At 43.9% G+C, this 14,496-nt stretch overlaps 1 non-coding gene across 1 annotated transcript; it reads right to left on the bottom strand.

Moving 5' to 3' along the window:
* Positions 1 to 5,612: 5,612 nt before the first annotated feature.
* Positions 5,613 to 5,718, bottom strand: LOC120677049. Its single transcript, XR_005676113.1, has one exon. It is a non-coding gene; the product is annotated as a small nucleolar RNA R71 (small nucleolar RNA).
* Between the last annotated feature and the right edge of the window lie 8,778 nt (positions 5,719 to 14,496).

The raw sequence follows: 14,496 nt of genomic DNA, 5'->3' as shown, positions 1-14,496 counted from the left end.
TGGTTTCAGATGTTTGTGTTCCCTGTCTTCTAGCTTCTCGAACGTGGCCTCAACAGGATCTAGCAAAAACTGCACCACGGCCTTCTCGATGTCATCTAATGGGGCCTTGAACTCCATCGGCAAGATGAAAACCATGTTAACCGATGCAGCCTCAACTTCATCGGCTTTCCATTTGGCGCCACACTTGTGACCTGGGTCACCGTTCCTGATGAGCATGTTCTTCCCTTTGCTGACGCTCTCGATCACATAACCTCTGTATGCATCTCTTCTGGGATCGAGTCAACCCTCCAGGACACCATTGATTTGGATAGGTATCGGGGTCTTGCTGATGATCTCCCTGAGGTTCTGGATCCACGCATATAGCTCATCAGAAACATGAGCATTGGCTTCTGTTGACGCTTACTGGAGACCAATTTCAAGCGTCAATTTGATCAGAAAATCATGAGAGTTTGCATTTCTTGCATTCATATTTATCTAAAATAATTTAGGAAATATGCAATGTTGGAAAATGAGCTAAAATGCATGTTACTAGCACCTTATGACCCAAAGGAGAAATCGTCGACCAATCAGAGCGCAAGAGGCTCAAATGGATCAAAGGGCCTGCATGTAGCAATAAACCGACATACTAGAAGCTTAGGCATGCGGATGAAGGACTAGGGGACACATGGCAACTATTAACGCTTGTTAGTGACCAATTTCAAGCGTCAATCTGATCAAGAAAATCTTTAGAGTTTAAATATGTCATATGTATATTTATCCTAAATATAGCCAAAACCCACTATGCTCTTTGAAATTACACAATGTTGGAAAAAGAGCTAAAATGCAGGCTGTGAGGGCCTTATGATCCACGGGAAAAATCATTGACCAATCAGAGCACATAATTCAGGCTCACACGGATCAAAGAGCCTACTTACAGTAGCAAACTGACTTACCAGAGGTCCAGGCACGTGTGTAAGGATCACCGGGGTGTCCGACCCTAGAGGGGGAGGGGGTGAATAGGGTCGCTAATCGCTTTTTAACCTAGGGCTCAAATTAATTGCATAAGATAAACCTAACATGTCCTACACATGCTAGTTATGACTAAGATTTATCTATGCTACCCTCTACTTACCCCAAAAGACTTGCAACCAATAGCCAATCCTAATCAAACTAACTAGGAAAGTAAAGGTAAGCAAGAAAGAGTAAATGCGGAAACGTAATGCGGTAAGTAAAGCGGTAAGGGAGAGGATATGCAAACTCCCGTGAAGACACCAAGACACACGATTTAACGTGGTTCGGTTAGGACACCAAAGTCCCTCCCTACGTCCACGGCCACTTGTCCAACACGAACAAGTGTGATGCCGAGTCTCTTCGCTTGATCACCATCTTGCGTTGGCCACCAAGGCACCCGGCAAGCAAAGGCTAAGTGCCACCAAGTCACCAAGACGAGGTCACCGCCACCGTCTATCTCGAAGTGTCACCACAGCACCGTCTTCACTATCGGAGCTTCTCACCAAGAGGGGTCTCCTTCCCCGCACAAAGTGTCGTTGCCTCTCCACACCAAGTAGGAGGGTAACACGACGAGTACAAGTGTTTGCTTGCCGTAGCAAGACTTCTCTCAAGGGAGCTCTCGCAAGAACTAATCCCTAATCAAGCACTAAGCACTCTAACAAGTGTGCTTAAGCCTATATGATGTACAATGAAGCTCTATGGTGGTTGGAGATGATCTTTAGCTCTTGTATACTTCCTTGAACTCCAGCACACTCAAATGACCCGGCCTTGGTGGTATATATAGGCAGCATAAGCAAATATAGCCGTTGGAGAAAAGCTGCCAGAAAACTGCGTAACGCCGGTTAATCTGACGTACCCCAAAAGCCATCATCGGTTCAACCGGTGTATGTAAACTACTATTTGAAAAACTAGCCGTTAGCAATCAACCGGTGTATCACCGGTTTAACCGATGTAATCAACCGGTGTATGTAATATTAGCGTCGGTTTAACCGGTGAGTGTAACTTCTTCACGTTCCTCCAAAAACCACCTCTCTGGACAACTGAACCGATGCAATTGAACGATGCATCGTCGGTTCAACCGGTGTAGGTATTTTCCTCGGTCTTCATCTGCCAATGCACTGACGTATATAACTTTCGTAGCGTCGGTTCATCCGGTGTAAAACCCTAGCCTGCAGACCTTCTCTATGATTGCACCGGTGAGTTCATTTTGCCCTACGTCGGTTTAACCGATGATAGCAAAATGCCTCAATCCTTGTCCCTTTGGGCCTTGCTATGCCTCTCTTCTCTTTGTCATCACTTGAACCTAAAAGCCTGAGAATAGTCATCTTAACAATCACATTAGTCCAAGTGTTGTGTGTGTCATCAATCGCCAAAACATTATATTGAAATATGGCATGAGAGGCCATTTTCGCTACAATGTGGAACATTGACAGGAGGACACGTGGGAGGTCACCAGTGCAACCTGGAGGCGGTTGGGGCTGCCTGGCAGTCGGCCGACCACCATGGTCGGCCGAGTAGGCCCAGGTGCCACCGACCTCCAACCTCTGCAAGAAGCTTCCTCCCTGCTTCCTTAAGTCGGTTCAAGGTGCCAGGACTACTGCAACTCGGCGCAACAATGCCCATTTGCACCCTCTATAAATATGAGAGGGGGGGGGTAAGAATGAGGACAAGCACAAGTTGAAGCTCTAACTCTGTTTCCCTCTTGAGTGGTTCTAGGCTAGTGGAGCTTAAGTGAAGTAGTTGTCAGGTTGCCGGATGTGATTCGGAGAATAGGTATGGTTTGGCTACTAGTTCTCTTTTGTAATATTCAGTCGTGCGTAATTGACTTATCTTACAGTTATTCTTATTTGCATGATTTATGCCATGCGGTGTCAGATATAGAATTCATGGTTAATTTGCTTTGTTACTATATGCTTTGCCTGGTTAGAGACTTAGTTCTAGTTAACTTTTACATGCTCCAGTATTCGTATGTTTGCTCTAGTATGATATCTGTCCATCTGAAGGGTGGGGGCTCCACGCAGGATACTAGGGTATTGCTTACTAGTGTAGACATGGTCTCTGGGTTAGATAAGTGTTGATGGCTTTCGCCCTTTCCCATGGTTTGTAGAGGAAGCTTGTAGGTGGTGACAACCTGTTGTCGGTCAAAACCCACCAGCGAGCAGCGACAGGCAACACGAAGAGCCGGGAGGTTGCCGGGGCGCTGGCAGGCACTGCTTCCTCGTCGACGGCCCGCAATTCCAGCACACGCGCAGCTTGTGAAGACGCAGGGCGTGCCACCTGACCTATACCCGATCAGGAAGGTGCGAACGTGCTTGCAACGATTTGCCTGCATACACAAACACGTGGAAACATAAGTCCGAGCCGTGGTCGGCTCCCCGGGACGACTCTTGCATCGGCTTTTAAAGAGCCGATCGAGTCCCGGTGTCAGATTGGATCTGTTTACATCCGAATATTGATAAATAAAGCAAATAACGGTAAAGCTGCTTCAATTAAATCTAATTAATCTAATCCATGATGGCAAAAGCTTCACTGCTATACCGGAACATCCTACACGTGACTGGGCCTAATGAACGTAACAGATAACTAGACCATAACCCAAAACAGAGGCCTAAGAACTAGCAAGAGCCGATTCCCGGAACAATCCCTATTAAGGTTAAGATAAAGCATCTAAAACACCACCGGATCATCCAACCCGTTTGCAAGGCCTAATCTAACAGATGTTACGCCAACTCTTAGAGATAAGAGCAAACCATAACATATTAGATCTACTAGACATAAAAGAAGCAGGGTGTTGCCTTTACGCAGCTAGCTCTACGCAACAAGAGCTAGTACAAGATGATGGCATGATCACGTAAAGACAACATGATATTCGTAGATGATAAGCAACAAAGCACAACAAATCTACTAAAAGCCATGCTACGAACATCGAGATAACTAGTACTACTCGCCATAAAAAATGCTTCAGTACGAGTAATACCAAGGTAAAAGCAAGAACAACGCTGCCCTGATCGCGAGAAGCGATCAGGGCAGCATGGCGCTTACTTGGATGAAACCCTAGGATTAGGGGTGGCGATGTGCCGAGATTGTTATTTTTTGCGAGACGTGATGACGTTCCCTCCTTCATGAATAACATAGGGTACATATTTATAGTCTGGAGACTTGGGAAACAATCTAAACTAATCTTGTCCCGATCGGACTCTATCTCTAATCTCGAATTAAATCTAAAGATACATGGCCCATGTGGCCCAAATGCTCACGCAGGAGCCGATTTACAAGCCTTCTTCAATCTTCTGCTTTAAGCCCATCTTGCTTTTGGCCCATAAATTAACCCTGTTAATTTATGGCGATAACACAACCCTGTTTATTGCCATCATAATCGTCCACGTTCGTTTAGGGGGAGGGGGTAGGAGGGTTATAAAATGCTGTGATGGTTTGACAGTCATATCTTTCAGCCATTTGCATAGTTCTCCCATGTATTAGGAATAACTAGATAAAGGCTAACCATATTTTGCGCAAAGTATAAAGTGCTAGTAGTCTATATAAATGCCTTAAGAACATTAGAGAGACCTGACTAACTAACTTCTACCTAGCTCCCTGCATTGTTTTACTTTTATCAGAGCTGAGTTTGCTTGGGTTTCACACTATCTTCATCCATATTTATCTTACCCCTGTTTATACATCTATATATTCTATTAAGATTAGTTCATCCTACTTACCTACACAATTTAGTCGCCGTCTTCCCTACAGAAATATAAATGACACCCCAGAATACTCTCTGGGTAAAAATTTGCACCGGTGATTTCGTCCGCTTGCGGGATGATTCCTGGTTTATGAGAGCAAGTTTGGTTTTCAGTAATTTCTATATGAAATGTCGAGGCATTGTTGGCGCCACTGGTGGGCATTTCTGATGCCATTACCAGAACCAGGCTGAACAACCCTGTATCTAAAGTAGACGTTACGAAATACCAACAAGCATTTTTGGCGCCGTTGCCGGGGAAGGCATAGGTCAATTATGTAGGCAAGGTCATGAACAAAAGGAAAATGGAATATTCATTTGCTAAACAGGCTAACTTGGCTTGCTTTCTCTTTTGTTGTGATGAAAACAGGGTAGTGTATGACAGGTTTTGATCTACCACAAAACATCACACAGAATCCATAGTTGCTCTTAAGAAGAGTTCGGCCTCGTGTCGTACCTCCTTAGCGTACACTCACAGCATCAGAATTAGTCATCAGTGCGCCATCCGCTTCTAACTCCATGGCTCAGAAGACTCTCCGAGATTTCTCTGCTCCTTTTGCCTATAATGTCCCTGCGGGCCTGATGTCAACACTGGGGGGAGAAAATTTCGAGATCAAGACGGGCTTAATTACGATGGTGCTGGCCAACCCTTTCTGTGGCAAGGCCAATGAGGATGCCAGTGCTCACCTCTAGCAATTCCTTGAGCTTTGCAGAACTTTTGTTATCAAGGGAGTTTTGCAAGATGCTATCCGGGCTCCGATTGTTTCCATTTTCTCTTATGGGGAGAGCGAAGCAGTGGTTCTATGCTAACAAGAGTTCAGTGAATACCTGGAATAATTGCACCAAGGCATTCCTTGCGAAGTTCTTCCATCGGGCAAAACCAATGCCCTTCGTGGAAGGATTTCAAGTTTTTAGCAAGCGTCCAATGAGACCATTCCTGAAGCTTGGGAGTGACTTCAGGAGTACATCCTAGCGTGTCCGCACCACGAGATGGATAATTGACTCATATTACAAAGTTTCTACAATGGACTAACTCAGACAACCCGTAATCATGTAGATGCTACTGCTGGTGGAGCTTTCTTCTCTCTGACCCCTGAAAAAGCTACATCTTTAGTTGAAAAAATGGTTTCCAACCAAGGTTGCAGCGATGATCAACTCCAATCACGTCAGCAGGGCATGCACTCCATCAAGGAAGTGGACATGTTAGCTACGAAGATTGATCTCCTGAAGAAATTTGAGGGATATCAACAAGATAAGGGTCAAATGCAGAGACTTCAAGCCTTAGATGCTCACATGACATGCGAGGTCTGTGGAAATACTAGACACTCGGGCAATGACTGCCCAGAAAACCAAGGAGAAGCCATTTTCATCAACAACAGTGGGTTTCATCCACAAGGAGGTCAGAGGTGGAACCAACCACACCCATTCTATCAAGGAGGCAATGGGAACTCAAATTTCAATCCCAATCAGCCCACCTTGAGGGATTTAGTCTATGTTCTGGCAAAGATCAACGATACAATCTAGAAGAAACTGACTGCCAATGACAAGTCCCTGGAGACTATTCAGGCCAAATTGGTTGGATTCTCTACCGCTATCAAAAATCAGCTGAGCTTCAACAAAATGCTTGAAACTCAACTAGCTCAGCTGGCTGCTACTACTCCTGCCATTGATACAAGGAAGATTCCAGGGCAACTTGAGTCCACTCTAGAAAGTGTCAACACAGTAACTGCGAGATGGGGGAGCCTCCACGGAAGGCACATTACTCTAGCTATATTGAGAAGCTCACACAACCAAAGAGAGGATCATGAGGTGAATTAGCAGTATCAGTCGGAGGAGACACCGGGTCGCCAATGATCAACTGCTCGATCTATGATTGTCACTTCGAGTAGGCCCTATGTGACCTTGGAGCAAGTGTCAACATTATGCCCAAGACCACATTTGAGAAACCCAATTATCCTGCTCTCTCCCCTACTATGATGTGCGTTCAACTGGCTGACTCTACCATAAGATAACCTGAGGATATTGTCCATAATCTTCTAGTACAAGTCAACGATACTTTCGTCATTGCGGATTTTGTGGTTCTCAATATCGAAGACGATCTAGGGATATCTCTCATTTTTGGGCGACCATTTCTGAGAGACGCCAGAGCAATCATTGATGTTGGAACTGGAAGGATCAGCCTCCTCATCATGGGAAAGAAAATGAAATTCAGGTTCGAAAACAAAAAGCAAGAACTGTTCCTGAGGATGACAAAGGAGAAGGGCTGCACGGTGAACCCGGCTGGGAAGACTGGGAGGTTCATGAGCCTTCAACAGAGTCGGCCTGGGAAGACTGGGAAATTGATGAGCTTCCAACCGAACCAGAATGGGAAGAAGGGGAGATCAGCGAGTCTCCCATAGAACCAGACTGGGAGGAAGGAGAAATTTGTGAATCACCAACGAAATTAGCTTGGGAAACCTACAACCAACCGTCCAAGGATCTCTCTCCCGCGCCACCTGCAACACCAAAGAAGACCAAAAAGGCATGGCGCAAGAAGAAGACGTCATCGTCCACCACTACTTCTCCAGGTATGGACGAATCAACCAGAACCTAACCAGGTATGGAGCAAAGTCCTGCTCATTGGACCCCAAACCAAGAGCTAGCTTGGGGGAGGTTCCCTCTCCCAAGTAAATTTATCCTTTACTGCTTTTCATAGTTAAAATAAAATAAAATTTATTTCCTTCATCAAATTTCCCTTTTTGTCATATGCTTATTAAATGCTTAATCTCTTTATAGTTGAAGGGATGAAAATTTGCTCTTTTCTGCTTATTTTATCTGTCTAGTTAATAACTTTGGAGCTTTCATAAATTTTAGTTTGTTGGCTTGATAAACTTCTTGCTAAAAACCTGAAAATCCTACTGGTTGAGCATGTTTAATCTAAGTCTAAGCTGTTGTGAGTTTAGATGTGGTAATTAGAGCAATATGATCTTTTTCTAAGAAAAGCGTAAAGTCTGGAGTTTAATTTTTGCAAACAAATAAAATAAGAAAGGCAAGTTCCTCAATGATGCAAAATACCTACTAGAGCCATATGAGTACTGTTGCAAAACCTTATCCATATGCTGCTTGTTATTTCATTGAGTTTTGTCAAATTGTATTACCCTAGCAAGAATCTTTTCATACTTTGGGATCAAGATCACGTACACACCCATGATCATGTGCAAAATTCCCACACTATAAATTAGCATTATCCATCATCCATCCATAAAATGAATAAAAAGAATGAAAAGATGCATACCCAAAGAAGGTATGACACATGCTCAAAAGGTGTGTCAAAAGAAAAATGAAAAGATGCATGCCGAAATAAGGTATGCCACATTCTCACAAGGCATGTCAAAAAAAAATGTATAGCACATGTCCATGAAAAATAAAGGAGGGATGATTCATGGCAAGGAGTTAGTCATATCACCACTTGTTCCATTTCATTCCATACACATGCACATCTTGATCACATTTGTATGATTTGGTTTCTTCATGGATTCGCTCTTTGACTTGGCAATATATGAAGTACAAGTATGCCAAATCTTTTGTCCTACCTTTAAGCTCCACAAAAGCCCTTTAGTAGGAAAGGAGAAAGGCATCCTTGCCCTGGTAAGGAATATATACATTGAGTGATTCGAGAGAATCATTTCAGGAACTTTACCTGGCTTTTTGAAAACCTTTCTAAGAAAAACCTCCAGATGGATTGTTGATCTATGAATAAGTGAATGTGGCTCTATGCACTGTTCTAACTCTTAACATGAGGAGAAGGCTAAAAGCCCCATGGATGAGTATGGGATAAAGCAGAGGTATGTGAGCCAACTTATTCAAATTCATAGATAGGCTACTTTGTTATAAATTCTTACATGACAAGTAAGTATGGCTTAGAGTGATTTTCTGATCAACAAGCCGATTCGTCCAACTTTGCTCGGGACGAGCAAAGAACAGCTTGGAGGATCTTGTTGACGCTTGTTAACGACCAATTTCAAGCGTCAATCTGATCAGAAAATCTTTAGAGTTTAAATATTTCATATGCGTATTTATCCTAAATAAAGACAAAACTCACAATTCTCTTAGAAATTACACAATGTTGGAAAAAGAGCAAAAATGAAGGTTGTGAGGGCCTTATGATCCATGGGAAAAATCATCGACCAATTAGAGAGCAGAGTTCAGGCTCACACGGATCAAAGGGCCCACTTACAGTACCAAACCGACTTACCAGAGGTCCAGGCACAGAGAACATTGACAAGAGGACACGTGGGAGGCCACTAGAGCAACCTGGAGGCGGTTGGGGCCACCTGGCAGTCGGCCAACCATGGTGGTCGGCCGAGTGGGCCCAGGTGCCACCGACCTCCAACCTCTGCAAGAAGCTTCCTCCCTTCTTCCTTAAGTCGGTTCAAGGTGCCAGGACTGCTGCAACTCGGTGCAAGACCCCCCCCCCCTTTGCACCCTCTATAATATATGACAAGGTGGGCGGGGGTTAGAATGAGGACAAGCACAAGTTGATGCTCTAGCTCCATTTCTCTCTTGAGTAGTTCTAGGCTAGTGGAGTTTAGGTGAAGTAGATGTCGGGTCGCCGGATGTGCTTTGGAGAATAGGTATGGGTTGGTTACTAGTTCTCTTTTGTAATGTTCGGTCGTGTGTAATTGACTTATCCTGCAATTATTTATATTTGCATGATTTATGCCATGCAGTGTCAGACATAGAATTCATGATTAGTTTGCTTTGTTACTATATGCTTTGCCTAGTTAGAGACTTAGTTCTAGTTAACTTATACATGCTCCAATATTCGTATGTTTGCTCTAGTACGATGTCTGTCCATACGAAGGGTAGAGGCTCCGCGCGGGATACTGGAGTATCGCTTACTAGTGTAGATATGATGTCTGGTTTATGTAAGTGTTGAAGATGCACTACTAGAAAACGAGCCTTCAGAACCGGTTGAAGAGGTGCTTAGGCACTGGTTTTGCAACCGGTACCCCCAAACCGAGACCATTGGCCTCAGTCTAGGACACCGGGTTTTTCACCCGGTGCCTTAGGAATCCATTGGTACCGGTTGATTTTTCCAACCGGTACAAATGAGTTTTTCCCTATTTTGCCCAAATTCAGTTTTGTTTGTTTTATTTATTACTGTTTATTCTTTTATAATTGCTAAGCGCACCTGAGCTCTACAGTACTATACGTTCATTGGTCGTACGTGTTCGATTTCCCAGAATATTTGAAACTAACTAAAAGAAGTCAAATGCGAGCATACAATTAAGCTAATTAGATAAACTAATATATTTATAAATACACAAACACCAAGGCATCACGTTTAGAAATATTTACAAATGTACAAATCATGTTTGTAGTCCAACTACTGGGCCCCTCAGGACGTCGATGGAAGTCCTCTATGGATTGACCGTCGTGGTAGAACTCGCCTCTAGGATCCAGGATCTCGTTCAAAATGAATCCGGCGAGCTCCTCGCACACGGCGTTGATCCGATCGGTAGAATAACATTCATCCCCCATTTGAGCCATCTATAATTTAGAAAAAAAGAACTAATATATAAACATCATGTGTGTTAGTATAATTATGAGAATGTACTAGTGAACGGTTTGTATGTACTCTTAGGTCCTCATCAGTAGACTTCCCACATGGAGTCATGATGTGAATGTAGTAGCATACGTAGTACCCGCACCAATCAGTTTCTTGTTTTTGTCTCGCACACTTAAGGAGAAACAAATAAATTACTCAATTTAGAAAAAAATTGGGATTACTTAAGTAGACAAATCTTTGTGAATAAACATACCGGATAATCCATTTTAATGTTCAGTTTGGGGCTCCATTGACCACGTCCTTTGTTTGTTTTCACAAATTTTTTCCAAACCCTGCGCTCAAAGTTGTGTTTGATATTCAATAATTGTTATTAACAGAAAAAGGATTTGATTGTGCAAACTGAACTTACCTGTTCAAGGGGTCTATGATATGTTGGATTGCGGACCTTGTATTTCTCATTGAGTCAAACACTACAAGACTGCCGGTGTCTATGGAAAGTATGAGTAAAATCCAATGATAACTGCAGATATAGATACGATATATACATACATGCATTAGATGACTTAGTATTTATTTAGAAATATAACAGAGGATTGAGTCCATCAAGGCTTACCCAAAGTTGTATGGTATGTATATATAGGATTTGTAATTTTGCCTAGTCAACGAATCGTATATGTTTTGGCATGTTGCTGTGTAATTTTCATTAAGCATTTTCTGGTTGACTAGCAACGGAGACATGAAGCCGATCTGATGGTGCCATCCATGTTTTCGGCTTCTTTGAATCTACTGTCTAAATGATATAATAGAAATTATATATGCACACAGATAATTATGTTCTTGTTAACAAAAAGTATTAAGGTAGAGGTAAGTGATACTTACAGAACCCAAATGGTGATGATAGAGATGTTGAGGGATTGTCGATGGTAAATGTGATATAAATCTTCGAAGTACTCCCAGAAGTCGTCCTCCCCGCAGAAGAAATCATGGTCACGATACTTGACTAAAAACATTTTCCCTTCGTCATTCGACATTCGCAAGTACCATCTATGCAAATTGAAAATCTGCGTGCCTAGACTTTTCTCCTCTTCCTCAGTGACAAAAGGTTTTCCATGCTCGAATGAAGTAAGAACGGGAGCGATAGGGATTTTTGCTTCCTCGTCCTGCCCCGTTGCATGCTCTAGCGTTAATCCAGTTTCAGAAAGAAATATCACCGCCTGTAGGTCCGCCTGGAGTTGTATGTCCGTCGGGTGTAGGACTGGCAACCCTGGCACCCGGAGGGGCTCGAGTTCTTTTTGTTGTGTGCCAAGCTAAGGAATGGTCTTGCCACATTTTTTCTTCATATTTCTCACCTTTTGTGCCTTTGTTAGAGTACGATCATAGTCCGAGGGTAAGCTTTTCGATTTTGGTGGGTTGTCTAGGTTCGCGAGAAGCTTTTTCCCTAATTCTAGAGGTACATTTTCCCTCGGTGGGGGACTTTAGGCTTCAACTGTTCTTTTATATATCGAGCAGTCTCCTCTTCCAACTCCTTAGCGGTCTTCTCGTAGGTCAATTTTCTTTCAACTGTTTTCTGCTTCTTCTTTGAGGGTCTAGCCGCTGGGAGGGATGCTGTCTTTTTCTTTCCTTTTTCTGGTGCAGGAGGAGTTGGAGTACTCGTGGCCCTTTGCGCCGGCGGAGACGGTGGTGAGGGAGGTGGTTGTGGGGACAGCAGTGAGTGAGGCCACGGAGACGGGTGATCGGTCTGCACGGGAGCCGTTGTGCTTGCAGTAAGCTTGATGTCGGACTTGCGCCATAGAACGACCCCGTGCAGTGCATCTCCCAATGTCTTCTCTCCATCCCCTCCAACGAAGTCGAGCTCAAGATCCTCATTGTTTCCAACTATCTGCTCAACTGTGACGGAGGTGTAGCCAGGGGGTATCGGCCTTCCATGAATTGTAGTACAAGGATTCAGGGGCAGGGCTGACCCGTATGCGACATGAATGGATATATTCTTTGCTCGCACATGAAGCTCGCACGGTGTCGGTATGGTGACATCATCCACTGGATACCTCTGGTAATACCGTCGTTGCCTCAATCTGGGGTTGTTGTTCAGCTTGTACGTCCGGCGCCGCCGTGGATGCACAGATGCTGCGTCACTAAGAGGCCAGGCTTATCACAACATTCGGGTGCGACCCAGTAGCGCCCTTGTGGCTCAGAGCTAGCTGCACTGCCTCATTGACCCTGGCGTCCATCTGAGATTCCAAGGACGCAACCTTCCTGTTCATCTCTTCTTGTATGGCACGGAGTTTCTCTTCTTGTTCGGCTTTGCTCTTTCGGCGAGTCTTGTAAGAGGAATCTCCGGCCCAAGAAACTTTCCATGGGACCACGCCGATGCTGCGGACTCATCCAGGGTGTTCCGGATTCTTTAATGCTCTGGTCAGCTCATCATTCTCCCTTTGAGGCTGGAATGTTCCTTGTTGGGCCTCATCTATTGCTGTGAGCAGATCGCGGGACACTTCTTGCATATGCTCGGGCACGACCAAAGTTCCATCCAACTAGTTTAGTGTCACGCTGTTAGCAAATAACCACCACTTGGATCTATCCGGCCAATCCCAAGTCATCGGCCCGATGCCTCTGTCCATAAGGTCCTACTCCATCTTCTGCCATTTTTTTTATTGCCTTCTTGTACCCTCCAGCCTCAAGGTGGTGGCTGTACTTCTTATTTGCTGCATTCGCCTTGGCCTGTTGGGATTTTTCTTGGGCTTCCTCTGAATGTTCGTATTGTTTGAACTCCCCCAGTATGGTTTAACTTGAGGAAGATCGTCCCAGTTCGGCTCCTTATCCTTCTTGATGTAATTGTTGTACAACTTCTTCTTGAAACTTGCAAAGGCAAGGGTCATCTTTTTCAAGGCACATTTCTTCACAAGTTCTTGGTCAACTCCTTTAGGAAGAGTGAACATATCCTTGAGTTCTGTCCATAACATTTCCTTCTAATGTGGAGGCACGGTGTGTTGCTGTTCTTCTGGTTTGCTCAATTTCCATAGTCTTGTGGTGATCGGAATTCTTGCCCGAATAATAACCCTACATTGGTAGACAAATTTCGTGCTAGCAGCCTCTGGAGCACTTGGACAGCCCTCCGTGTCCACTTCTGTGACGACCTGTCTTCCCTCCATTTTCTTGGTTGGCCGGCATCTCCCTTTTGATTGGCTCAACGAAGTCGATGCGGTGGTCGACTAAATTACAGAAAACATATGTTAATCGCAAAACTAATCTACCGAAGTCACCATGCATATATAATTAAGATATGTACTGGAACGTGCTACTGATGGTTGGGCGGCGGTGCAAAGTCATCATCTTCTTCATCGCCTTCTCCATACATATTTAGAAATGAATCAGCTGTCCGAGCATCTTCTTCACCGATTTATTGGGCGGTGTTGGCCCTCGTATCTTTGTTTATTGCATCCAACATGTATTGCCCGGCGGCCTCCTCATCACCGAAGGGGTCCATCTATCCTTAACTGAAACCGTAAAAATATGTTAGAGTATGTGTCCATCCTTAACTGAAGCACGAGAATTCAATTCTTTGAACGAATGTGTGCGTATGTGTGTGTGAGAGAGAGTGTGTGTCTGTTAGAGAGTGTGTGTGTGTGTGTGTTAGAGAGAGTGAGTGTGAGTGTGTGTGTGTGTGTGTGTGTTAGAGGGAGAGAGAGAGTGTTTGTGTGTGTGTGTGTTTGAGAGAGTGTGTGTGTGTGTTAGAGGGAGAGAGAGAGAGAGAGTGTGTGTGTGTGTGTTTGAGATAGTGAGTGTGAGTGTGTGTGTGTGTTAGAGGGAGAGAGAGTGTGTGTGTAAGTGTGTTATAGCAGGGAGAGAGCGAGAGACCGAGTGTGTGAGAGGAGATAGCGAGAGGTTGGGTGTGAGAGAAGGAGCGAGAGATCGTGTGTGTGATCGAAGGAGACAGCGAGAGTTTGCGCGTGTTTGCGTGAGCTAGTTTGAAATGAAAGTACAAAAATTCACTATATAAAGACATGTACATCTCATAATGACACATTTGAATTAAGAATTCAGAATTACGTAATTGACATTTACATTGAATAAGGACATAGAAATACACATGTAAAGAAAAAATAATTAAAGGAAAAACTCTATCCATAATTCAATTCTAAGAATATCTCTATAATTCACATCTATTTAATATATAATAAAGGAAACACTCTATCTATAATTTAATTCTACAAATATCTCT

The sequence above is a fragment of the Panicum virgatum genome, chromosome 5N (assembly GCF_016808335.1).
Source record: "Panicum virgatum strain AP13 chromosome 5N, P.virgatum_v5, whole genome shotgun sequence".
NCBI classification, from domain to species: domain Eukaryota; kingdom Viridiplantae; phylum Streptophyta; class Magnoliopsida; order Poales; family Poaceae; genus Panicum; species Panicum virgatum.
Note: the sequence above shows the minus strand (reverse complement) of the source record. Positions and strands in the feature narration are given on the sequence as shown.